Raw genomic sequence first — 12,231 nt, 5'->3', positions numbered from 1 at the left:
GAGCGTGTACGTTCTCCCTGTAACCTCGTGGGTTTCCTCCGGTTTCCTCCCACACTCCAAAGACGTGCAGCTTTGTAGGTTAATTGGCTTCGGTAAAATTTGTAAATTGTCGCTGGTGTGTAGGATAGTGCTGGCATATGGCGGGATCGCTGGTCGGCGCAGACTCGGCAGGCCGAAGGGCCCGTTTCCGCATTGTATCTCTAAAGGCTGATGCCTAAAGTCCAAAATATAGTCTATTTGCTCAGCTTGGCATTTTAGAGCAAAGCAGCCTCTGTATACATCATGCTGACAGCGTCGCAAGTCTATGTACCTCTGATGGTGCTGTAAGCAAGATTTTCATTCTCCCTGTACCACGCCATTCTTGTGCATAGGACAATAAACTCAACTTGTCCTGACACAAAGTGCTGGAGCAACTCAGCAGGCCAGGCAGCATCGCAAGAGAACATGGATAGGTGATGTTTCGTGACAAGACCCAAGGCGTCACCTGTCCATGTTCTCCAGAGATGATGCCTGGCCAGCTGAGTTGCTCCATCAACTTTGTGTCCTGCTGTTTACTAACCAGCATCTGTAGTTCTTGGTTCCTGCTAATAACCCAACTTGACTTATTTAAGCCAAAGAGTTACTCCACCAAAATGCTGGACTAACTCAGCGGGACAGGCAGCATCTCTGGAGAGGAGGAATGGGTGACGTTTTGGGTCGAGACCCTTCATCAGACAGAGAGTCAGGGGAGAGGGACACTAGAGATATGGAGGGGTATGGTGTGAAAATGACAGATGCCAGCAAACGATTGCAAGGAAATGTAGAATGGTTCACAAATGTTGACATGTTTAAGATTGGCTCATTCCTAAAGACAGTTGAAGTCTCAAATTAATTCCCCAAGAAGGAAAAACAGACTGAGATTCATTGAAGATTCCAAAGGCTGAGATTGGGTTCTCTCAGGTAAAGCCTGCGGGTCAAAACAAAGTCAATGGTTCTATGAATCTGAACTGCTGCTATCTAATCGTGAGTTGGCCTCAAGGGGTTAAACATGCTTGTGTTTACTTCAGTCTTACTAAACGTTCCCGGGGAATTATTTAAAGAAGAGCAGGGGAGCTCTTCTTGGTAATGTTGGGTCAATATTTATCCCCAAGCCAACATAACTAAAGCAGACTATCCACTCATCATCGACACAAAACGCTGGAGTAACTCAGCGGGACAGGCAGCATCCCTGGAGAGAAGGAAAAGGGTGACATCTCGGGTCGAGACCCTTCTTCAGACTGGAAACCATAGGGAAAAGGAAACGGGAGGTATGGATGATGATGTAGAGAGATATAGAACAAATGAATGAAAGATATGCAAAAATATGTAACAATGATAAAGGAAACAGGCCATTCATTGCTAGCTGTTTGTGTCTATCTTTGATTTAAACCAGCATCTGCAGTTCCTCCCTACACCTTGTTTAAGAAGGAGCTGCAGATGCTGGAAAATCGAAGGTGGACAAAAATGCTGGAGGAACTCAGCGGGTGCAGCAGCATCTATGGAGCGAAGGAGATAGGCAACGTTTCGGCACGAAACGTTGCCTATCTCCTTCGCTCCATAGATGCTGCTGCACCCGCTGAGTTTCTCCAGCATTTTTGTCTACCTTCCTACACCTTATCCACTGTGCATTTCATTGCTGTTTGTGAAAGCTAACTGTTATTTGTTATTCCCTACCTTATTCCATTTCACCATGACAGCCACCAAGGGTATTAGCTGTAAATTGACTGTAAAACACTTTTGGGTATCCAGAGATCAGAGACGGCCTGGGCTCATCATGTAAATACAAAATGTTCAGTATGCTAGATTGTCCATATCTCTCTCTCTCTCTCTCTCTCTCTCTCTCTCTCTCTCTCCTTCCGGCCTTTGTTCACAATGTCTGTGTCTCTGCCCGAGTCAAATGTGGTCAGGTCCGTAATTTAATTGAAGGGAGACACAAAATGCTGGAGTAACTCAGCGGGACAGGCAGCATCGCTGGAGAGAAGGAATGGATGACATTATGGGTCAAGGCCCTTCTGCAGACTCAAGAACTTCAAGACTCCATGACTTCAGGTCCGTAATGTCACCCAGTTTCATAGAAACATAGTAAATAGGTGCAGGAGGAGGTCATTCGAGCCAGCACCACCATTCATTGTGATCATATATAAAATCTTATTTATATAGCACATTTTTAGTCAACTTGCATTGACCCCAAAGTGCTTCACATAATTACATTACATTTACACACAGGCAAAGGTGGGTGAAGTGTCTTGCCCCGAGGACACGACAGTATGCACTCCAAGCGGGATTCGAACCAGCTACCTTCCGGTCGCCAGCTGAACACTTAGCCCATTGTGCCATCTGTCGTCCCACTCATGGCTGATCGTCCCCTATCAATAACCCGTGCCTGCCTTCTCCCCATGTCCCTTGACTCCACCAGCCCCTAGAGCTCTATCTAACTCTCTATATTAAATCCATCCAGTCACTTGGCCTCCACTGCCCTCTGTAGCAGGGAATTCCATAAATTCACAACTCTCTGGGTGAAAACGTTTTTTCTCACCTCGGTCTTAAATGACCTCCCCTTTATTCTAAGACTGTGGCCCCTGGTCCTGGACTCGCCCAACATTGGGAACATTTTTCCTGCATCTAGCTTGTCCGGTTTAGTTTATTGTCACGTGTACCGAGGTGCAGTGCAAAGCTTTTGTTGCGTGCTAACTGGCCAGCGGAAAGACAATACATGATTCCAATCAAGCCATTCGCAGTGTACGGATACATGATAAGGGAATAATGTGTAGTGCAAGGTAAAGCCAGCAAAGTCCATTCAAAGATAGTCCGAGGGTCCCTGATTCTGCTTGATCCTTCTCTCCAGAGATGCTGCCTGGCCCGCTGAACCACTACAGCATTTTGTGTCATAGTCATAGTCATGGAGTGATACAACTTGGAAACAGGCCCTTCAGCCCTACTTGCCCACACCGGCCAACATGTCCCAGCTACACTGGTCCCACCCATATCCCCCCCCCCCCCCCCCCCCCCCCCCAAACCTGTCCTATCCATTTACCTGTCTAACTGATTCTTATGCCCCTGTCCCACTTAGGAAACCTGAACGGAAACCTCTGGAGACTTTGCGCCCCGCCCAAAGTTTCCGTGCAGTTCCCAGAGGCTCCCGGAGGTCTTTGTCACTCTCCTTACCTGCTTCCACTACCTGCAACCTCCGGCAACCACCTGCAACCTCCGGGAACCGCACGGAAACCTTGGGTGGGGCGCAAAGTCTCCACAGGTTTCCGTTCAGGTTTCCTAAGTGGGACAGGGGCATTAAACATTGGGATAGTCCCTGCCTCAACTACCTCCTCTGGCAGCTTGTTCTATCCTTGATGTAAACCAGCATCTGCAGTTTCTTCCAGCACATTCCATAATTTAATTGGATTGCGTGTTAGTGTTGATGCGGAGATTGTCTCAAGGGAGTTTTGATTCGGGAAAACCTGGCACATTTGTTTCCTTCAAGGATTAAACGTGACATTTTAACGCTGATGATGGAGCAAAGGCACTTGATGCGATGGTGTTGACTGTCCTACTGCCTCCACAGATGCTCCACAGACCCGCCAACTTCCTCCAGAGGTTTAATTTTTACCCCCGATTCCAGCATCTGCAGTCTCTTCTGTAATTTTTGTGTGGGAAGGAACTGCAGATGCTGGTTTACATCGACGATAGGCACAAAATGTTGGAGTAACTCAGCGGGACAGGCAGCACCTCTGGAGAGAAGGAATGGGTGACGTTTCAGGTCGAGACTGTCCTCAGACTGAAGAAGGGTCTTGACCCGAAACGTCACCCGTTCCTTCTCTCCAGAGGTACTCTTTAATTTTACTGTGTTGATATTTATCTATGCCTATTGGAGTCGAATTTTTTTAATTGGGAGCTACGCGTGTGTCCCAAAGATTGTAGGTCCCTATGTTTAGCTTCCCACACACTCAGTCCAGTGTCCTTTGTCTGACCCAATAATTAGAGGTGAGCACAGCCAGACAAGCTTTACACATGCATTATAAATACCCCCCCCCCCCCCCCCCACCCCCCACCCCCTCCCACTATCTTCCCTGTGCCCAGCTTGGTTACACACACATTTCTCCCTTTCCCCTCCCCCTCCCCCCCCTCCTTACACACACATTCCTTCCTCTGGCTTCACATTTTGCCCCTCTTTCATCCCTATCTCCTTATCGCATACGTTTGGTCTTTTCATCTCTGGCTTTTGTCCAACCATCTTCCAGTCAACCCCCTCTCACCTGTATCCACCTATCACTTGCCAGACTTTGCCCCACCTCCACCTCTCTTCCAGCTTTCTCTCCTCTTGCCACAATCAGTTTGACGAAGGGTCCCGGCCCAAACGTTGCCTAGCCACGTTAGCTACAGTGATGCTACCTGACCCGCAGAGTTACTCCAGTACTTTGTGTCCTTTTTTTTTGTGTGAATCTTCCAGCATCTGCAGTTCCTTGTGTCTCTAAATGTTCACCTACCGGCCACTTCCCATGTTGAGGCAGTGCTGCTGTTACCTTCTGAGCATTTGCTACAGACCGTCAGTTGATGATGGAGGCAGAGGTGAGTCAGGGACCTGGGGAATCTGAGATTGATTCAATGAAAGCAAGAATACGAGTCGTTCTTATCTTTCATCAAAACCAGGGACTTTGGAAAAAGATAAAACTGAACTCCATGTGCGAATGCTGTTAACATGCAGTGTGGCACTGACTGCGATCCTGGGCTGTAAAGCTGTCCGTCTCAAGTTTCTGATTACTGCCGTGATTAAAACTGATGTTTCTTGTCAGCTGAGAAACTAGAGATTCCCCGAAGACATCCGAGCCTTTGAAGGAGACACAAGGAACTGCAGATGCTGGAATCTAGAGTAAAGCACAAAGTGCTGGAGTAACTGGGCGAGTCAGGCAGCATCTCTGGAGGACATGGATTAATCGACATTGCATTTCACTGAACCCAGTCTCTGAGAAACCCAACTCTAGATATTCCAATACTGTTGATGGGCAGTGAGAATGGAGATGGCCTCCAAACGGTGAATAACTTCCTGAAGGAAAACGGTGCAAAGAAAAGGTAGTACAGGTGCATAACCTTTTATCCGAAAGCCTTGGGACCAGACACTTGTCGGATTTCGGACATTTTCGGATTCAACAGAATGGTGGGAGACTAAAGGGCCCATCCCACTTTCACGACCTAATTCACGATCTTTTTTACTCGTGGACATTTTTCATCAGGCTAGAAAAATCTCCCCGACCTACTTGAAGCCACGAGTACCTACGACTAGCATCACGACCTCCTGCGACCTACCCCTACTGCCTCCTACGACCTCGTGACGACCTTGTGATGACCTCGTGACGACCATGCGATTTCTCCCTCCCGAGTTGCGGGGTCGAAGAGCTCCTGGAGCGGGGCCTAACATCACTGCCCCGCGCGGCTTGGAATGGCCGCGGGACTCTGCGAGCGCACGCCGGGGGCTCTAACACCAAGACCCGGTGTGCGACCTCGCACCACCCGGCGTGGCTTTAATGGCCACGGGACAATCGCCATCGCCACAGGGGGCTTTGACTTTGACTCTGACATCGGGGGGGGGGGTCGTTTCAGGGTGCAGTGGAGAGATAAGGTTTTTACATCCTTTTGGCCTTCCATCACAGCAAATGTGATGGATTGTGCATTATTTACAATGTAAATTAGAATGTGTCTGGGGTCTATTTGCTTGTGTAAGAATCTTTTTGACCGTGGAATTTTTCATTTCGTTTGGACCTCCAGAGGGTCCAAATGGAAAAATTAAATTGACTATTGACTATTGACTATTGCTGCGAGTGTGAGTCAAGGGCAAACTCGGCAGAGGTCGTAAATTGGGTCCTGAAAGTGGGACAGGCCCTTTCACGACAAAGAGAGAGCAAGCTAAAGGGAGAGGGAGAGCAGAGATGAGCAAGAGGCACGAAATAAGGATAGAGAATGGGAGTGTGTACCTGTGTGATGGAGAGGGATGGGGCAGAGAGGGAGGGGAGAGAGTGAGAGAGGGGGAGAGAGGGAGAGAGAGAGAGAAAGAGGGAGAGCGAGAGGGAGAGAGGGTGTGTTGGATAAAAGACATGGAATAAGGACATAGAAACATAGAAAATAGGTGCAGGAGTAGGCCATTCGGCCCTTCGAGCCCGTACCGCCATTCAATACGGTCATGGCTGATCATCCAACTGAGTATCCTGTACCTGCCTTCTCTCCATACCCCCTGATCCCTTTAGCTACAAGGGCCACATCTAACTCCCTCTTAAATATAGCCAATGAACTGGCCTCAACTACCTTCTGTGGCAGAGAATTCCAGAGATTCACCACTCTCTGTGTGAAAAATGTTTTTCTCCTCTTGGTCCTAAAAGATTTCTCCCTTATCCTTAAACTGTGACCCCCTTGTTCTGGAAGAGTGTGCGTATATGTGATAGAGAGCAGGAGAGATAGACAGGGCTGGAGGGTTGAGTAGTAGGGCAGGAGTTCGGGTAAGTTGATGTATGAAAGAGGACCATTTATCTGGCATCATTCACTCTGTCCATTCCAGCCAAATATGCATTTTTGAGTTGTGACAAATTGGACTTCACAGACCACACATCTCCAGACTGTTCCGTGAATGATCCCAGGGACTTGGCCTCCACTCCTATTCCGGGAGTCCGTTCAACCTCCCGCTTGCTCCTTGGAAGTGACTTTAACTGGAGGGCAATAAACCGGAGACTGACTTTCTGCAGCCTTCACTCACCGGCTGGTAAAGGTGCAATGAGTTGCCTGGGCTGCCGTCTCTGATGTGGGTGAGACTGAGACGAGAAGAGAAAGGGAGGGTGAGCTGTAGAGACAATGAAAGTTAGGGGGGGGAGGGAGTGAAATGAGTGTGCGAAAAGGAAACTAAAACAAAACTGAATGTAGAGTGCGTAGAAAGGAACTGCAGATGCTGGTTTAGACTGAAGAAAGACACAAAGTGCTGGAGTAACTTAGTGGGTCAGGCAGCATCTCTGGAGAAAAAGGATGGGTGACGTTTCACGTTGGCACCCTTCCTCGGACTTAACCGACCCATCATGTTCTACCAGAGAAGCTGAGTCTCTCCAACATTTTATATCTAAACTGAATGCATGGTCATTTGATTTCACTTTTTGTGTTCATTTCATTGCTTTGTGTCACCTCCTGTCGAAGATATAAAGACCAGTTTTTTTTTTTCTCCCCCCCCATCTCTTTTCACAAAGAATTTAAGATGGATGTTTGAGAGATGGAGGCAGTCAATGTGAGTGAGTCGTTGAGACCACAGAATGGTGGGGGGCTGAAGACCAGATCGGAGCTAGGACTTTAGTTCCTGGATCGCAGGAGGGTGAGGGGTGATCGCAGGAGGGTGAGGGGTGATCGCAGGAGGGTGAGGGGTGATCTTAAGAGAGGTCCACGTTTCACAGCCATGGAGCAGGCTGGAAAGCTCCACTCCACAGGATCCACTCCCTACTTAGCTCCAGTCTGTGCAGTGGGATTTCAACCAATATTCTTCGAACACGGATGCAACCATCTTTGTAGACTTTGAGTTCAGTTGACAGCTTGATGTCGTGGTGGTTCAACACTCGTGTCCGCAGTAGTCCACGTGCTTGACAGGCGTTGCTGATTCTCATTGAGATTTCCTTGTCCAGGGAGCCATCAGATGATATTACACTTCCCAATTATTTGAAGGAGCCGACGGCTTTCAGCTGTGTGCTGTCGACGTGTACACGTGGGGATGGTTCCGCAGAGTCTGGAGCCAGACAAGCACGCAAACAGGCGGCACTGTGGTAGAGTTGCTGCCTTACAGCACTTGCAGCGCCAGAGACCCGGGTTCGATCCTGACTGCGGCTGCTGCCCGCACGGAGTTTGTACATTCTCCCCATGACCTGTGTGGGCTTTCTCCGAGATCTTTGCTTTCCTCCCACATTCTAAAGGCGTACAGGTTTGTAGGTTAAGTGTTTAAGAAGGAACTGCAGATGCTGGAAAATCGAAGGTGCTGGAGAAACTCAGCGGGTGCAGCAGCATCTACAGAGTGAAGGAAATAGGCAACGTTTCGGGCCAAAACCCTTCTTCAGACTGAAACCCTTCAAGCCAAGTCTGAAGAAGGGTTTCGGCCCGAAACGTTGCATATTTCCTTCGCTCCATACATGCTGCTGCACTGGCTGAGTTTCTCCAGCACGTTTGTCTACCCAGGTTTGTAGGTTAATTGGCTTGGTATAAGTGTATAATTGTCCCTAGTGTGGGAGGATATTGTTAATGTGTGGGGATCGCTGGTCGGTGCGGACTCAGTGGGCCGAAGGGCCTGTTTTCGTGTTGTATCTCTAAACTGAACTAAACGGGCCCTTCAGCCCAACTTAAATAAATCTGGAGATATGTGTTGTTTCTCCCTGGCTCTCCCGTAAATATTGACGCACTCCCTGGGAATCTTCACAAATTATACCAGACCTCTGGGATCCCTCCTGTCAATATTGACATGTTCTCGAGAATCCCAACATGTTAACCGATCGGGGCAACTGAAAGGACCGCGCTGAATGGGGGAAAAAAAAAAAGTTGCAAAAATAACGCACCCGTCAGGAGTAAATAAAGAAAGAGCCATGGAACAGACCGAAACCTGTGAGCCCGTGTTGCCCGGACATTCCCCTCTCTGGTGCCCCCGAGAGTGGACCATCCCTGGTCTTTCACACCGGAGAACACGGCCCAATTGAACTCGACTTTCTGAGCCACTTTTGTGTTTAATTTAAATCATGGGGCCAAAACGGCTCGCACAAATAAATAAATCAATCAATGACTGAACTCATTGGCGCAGTCGTCCCACCTGGCTCAGTCTGACAAATATAATGCGGGAGGAAATATTTGAATAGATTGGCAGGAGCGCTGGGGGAAGATCATTTATACTCGGGAGATGGAACGTGACTTAAATGTTTACAAGGCTGTGGAAACACTGAGGCTGTCTCTCTCCGGCTCTCACCACCTCAACTCGTCCCTGTAGACTTCAGTGGGCGCGCGTGCATAAGTGAATGCAAAAGAGGCCACAAGTGCTGGAATCTGGAATAAAAAAGACAGGACGCTGGAAGAACTCAGCGGGTCATAGATCATCGCAGGATGTTAAAGGTATACGTTGGGGTTTCGGGTCGAGACTCCGCATCAAGGCTGACAAGAGATCATGAGATGATAAGAGAAGAATTAGGCCATTTGGCCCACTCCGCCATTCAATCATGGCTGATCCATCTCTCCCTCCTAGCCCCATTCTCCTGCCTTCTCCCCATAACCTCCCACACCTGAGACCTGAAAATTATTACAAGGGTATAAAGGTTGAGAAAAGCTGTGCTGGGGTAACTCAGTGGGACAGGCAGCATCTCTGGAGAGAAGGAATGGGTGATAGATCAAGACTCTGATCGAAGAAGGTCTTTTATTGTAACATCAGACCATTCTTTCTGAACGAAGATGCAGCCAGTCCAGACTGAGTTACCCCCACTTGTTGTGTCTATAAACGATATTAAACCACCATCAGTGAGTCCCACCCAGCACATCTTCCCTGTGAATGTCAAAAGTGTTATAATGTAAGTCTCTTGACACTGCAAGCTGCCAGAAACAGCAATGTGATTCTTATCACATTATCTGTTTCTTAAATGATTTTTGAGGGTTTAATGGTGAGCGAAAGAAATGAATGCTGGCTGCATTGGCCAGCTATCACTTCAGCCTCTGATGCTGCCTGAGCTACTGAGTTACTCCAGCATTTTGTGTCCATCTACCATCTCAGACACCTCGGCTTTTCACCGAGATCATTTCTTCATGTTCATTATGTCGATTCGAGTAGGAATCTGAAAGACAGGACCACAGAATCCACTCCCTACTTAGCTCCAGTCTGTGCAGTGGGATTTCAACCAATATTCTTCGAACACGGATGCAACCATCTGGGCCTTGGTGAGCGAAAGAAATGAATGCGTGGCTGCATAAGAATTTGGCACTTCAGCCTCTGATGCTGCCTGTTACTAGAGTCTACTCGGCGCATTTTGCCCTCCATCTACCACTCAGCCACCATGCCCCTTCTCACCGAGATACACTGCACGATGTCGATTCGACTCTAGGATAGCCAGGGCCTCAGTCTACACTCCTACTTGGGAGCTGTGCAGCATTTCATAGAAACATAGAAACATCGAACACGGATGCAAGGCCATTCGGCCTTGGTCTAGATGCCTGGACGTAAATGTCAATTTGAATTGGCCGATGGCGTAAGTTATAGAGTACCTAACTTCTCGTGGACCCCCCTGATCCTTCTTAGCCACAAGGGCCGCATGCATGCCCCCCTCTTTAATATATCTACAATGCACGCCTCAACTGACTCTGATAGCCTGGCCTCAGTCTACAGTTCCCAATTGGGAGCTGGCAGCATTCCAGTCAGCATTTGCTGCTATGAGGGTGCAAACCACCTGCCTCATTGACGGATGTCCCCTGGGAAGATCAAGCTCCCAACGTTGGCCCACAGAAACAGTGTGGGAAGGCGATGCGAGTGTAGAAGGGGCACCTTGGTCAGCATTGACAAGCTGGGCCGAAGGGCCTGTTTCCGTGCTGTATAACTCCGTGACACTAAGTGAAGAATCTTTGGTGTACTCCTTTCCCAATAGTGTATACTTCCAAATGGTTATTATCGATGTGTCTGAAAACTGTATATGGCAGGTCACACAGACCATTGGTGTGGCTGCAAAAACTGCAGATGATGGTTTAAATCGAAGGTAGACACAAAATGCTGGAGTTTGGCAAAAGGCAGCTAGCACTGCATATGCATGTTACTACATATTACTGATATATTACTACAGTATTTAACATGACTATATTACCGCATTACATTATATTAATACATTACTCTATTACATGACCTCAGTATATTACTACATTAGTACATTACTATAATTACTGTATATTACTACACATTACTGCAGGTCACTATGTATCACTGCATAAGGCAGGTAGCACTGGGACTCGCTATAGGTGTGGCTTCACAGAGGGACTTTGCTGCACTTGTTCTGTCATTTCAATGTAATCTTCAATAAGTGCAGGGAATAGTGTTGGTGTGGAAATGAGGAATCAAAGCACAGGAACCAGGGAAGGCCAATGCACAAGTTGATATTTAGTATTGTGAACAGGTCGATTGCTGTTTCAGCCCAGATCTTCCCAATAGCTTGAATGCAAAATTTCTACGTTTAAAACAATACAGCTACTGATAAATGCCATTTCCACTTCATATTCAAAGCATTTAATGCCTCATAATTTCTTAAGTTCAAAATAGATTATTTGTATGTGTGTTTTCTCCTCTTTATCTCAGCTTGAAGAATCGGGATTGGTCGCGCAATTCACAACAGGTCAATATCTGTGATGGTGCAGCGGTAGAGTAGGCGCCTTATAGCACCATCGTCCCAGTGTATGGTCCTGACCACGGGTGTTGTCTGTGCTTAGTTTGCACGTTCTCCCTGTGACCGCGTGGGTTTTCTCCGGGCGTTCCGGTCTCCTCCCATATTCCAAAGACGTGCGGATTTGTAGGTTAATTGGCTTCTGTAAATTGTCCCTAGTGTGTGGGATAGAACTAGTGTACGGGGTGATTGCTGGTCGGCGCAGACTTAGTGGGCTGAAGGGCCTGTTTCCCGCAACGTCACCTATCCATGTTTTTCCTGTTTGGCTGGGTCCCGTGAATGAAGAAGGGTCTCGACCCGAAACGTCGCCCATTCTTTCTCACCATAGATGCTGCCTCACCCGCTGAGTTACTCCGGCATTTTGTGTCTACCTTTGATTTTTCCAGCATCTGCAGTTCTTTTTTACACAATGATTCAAGCCATTGGATTTCAATGGAGGGAGATAATAGGAACTGCAGATGCTGGAATCTTGTGTCGAACGCAATGTGCTGGAGTAACTCGGTGGTTCAAGCAGCATCTCTGAAGGACATGGATAAGTGGTGGCACCATGGTATAGGATAAGTAGTGGCATCAGTAGCCGTAGAGCTATTGCCTTACAGCGCCAGAGACCCCAAGCTCAATATTGACTCTGGGTGCTTGGTGGGCCGAAGGGCCTGTTTCTGTATCTCTGTTATGCAGTTGGGAGAGTCCAGAACCAGGGGCCACAGTCTTAGAATAAAGGGGAGGCCATTTAAGACTGAGGTGAGAAAAAAAAAATGCACCCAGAGAGTTGTGAATTTGTGGAATTCCCTGCCACAGAGGGCAGTGGAGGCCA

The 12,231-nt window shown here is 47.9% G+C and overlaps 1 protein-coding gene across 1 annotated transcript in view; it reads left to right on the top strand.

Annotated features, from left to right (window-relative positions):
- The window catches only part of LOC129709863 (transcription factor HIVEP3), a 269,420-nt gene that overhangs the window by 37,701 nt on the left and 219,488 nt on the right, over nt 1-12,231 (top strand). The window lies entirely within an intron of this gene.

Source organism: Leucoraja erinacea, chromosome 26 (assembly GCF_028641065.1).
Source record: "Leucoraja erinacea ecotype New England chromosome 26, Leri_hhj_1, whole genome shotgun sequence".
Lineage (NCBI taxonomy): Eukaryota > Metazoa > Chordata > Chondrichthyes > Rajiformes > Rajidae > Leucoraja > Leucoraja erinaceus.
Note: the sequence above shows the minus strand (reverse complement) of the source record. Positions and strands in the feature narration are given on the sequence as shown.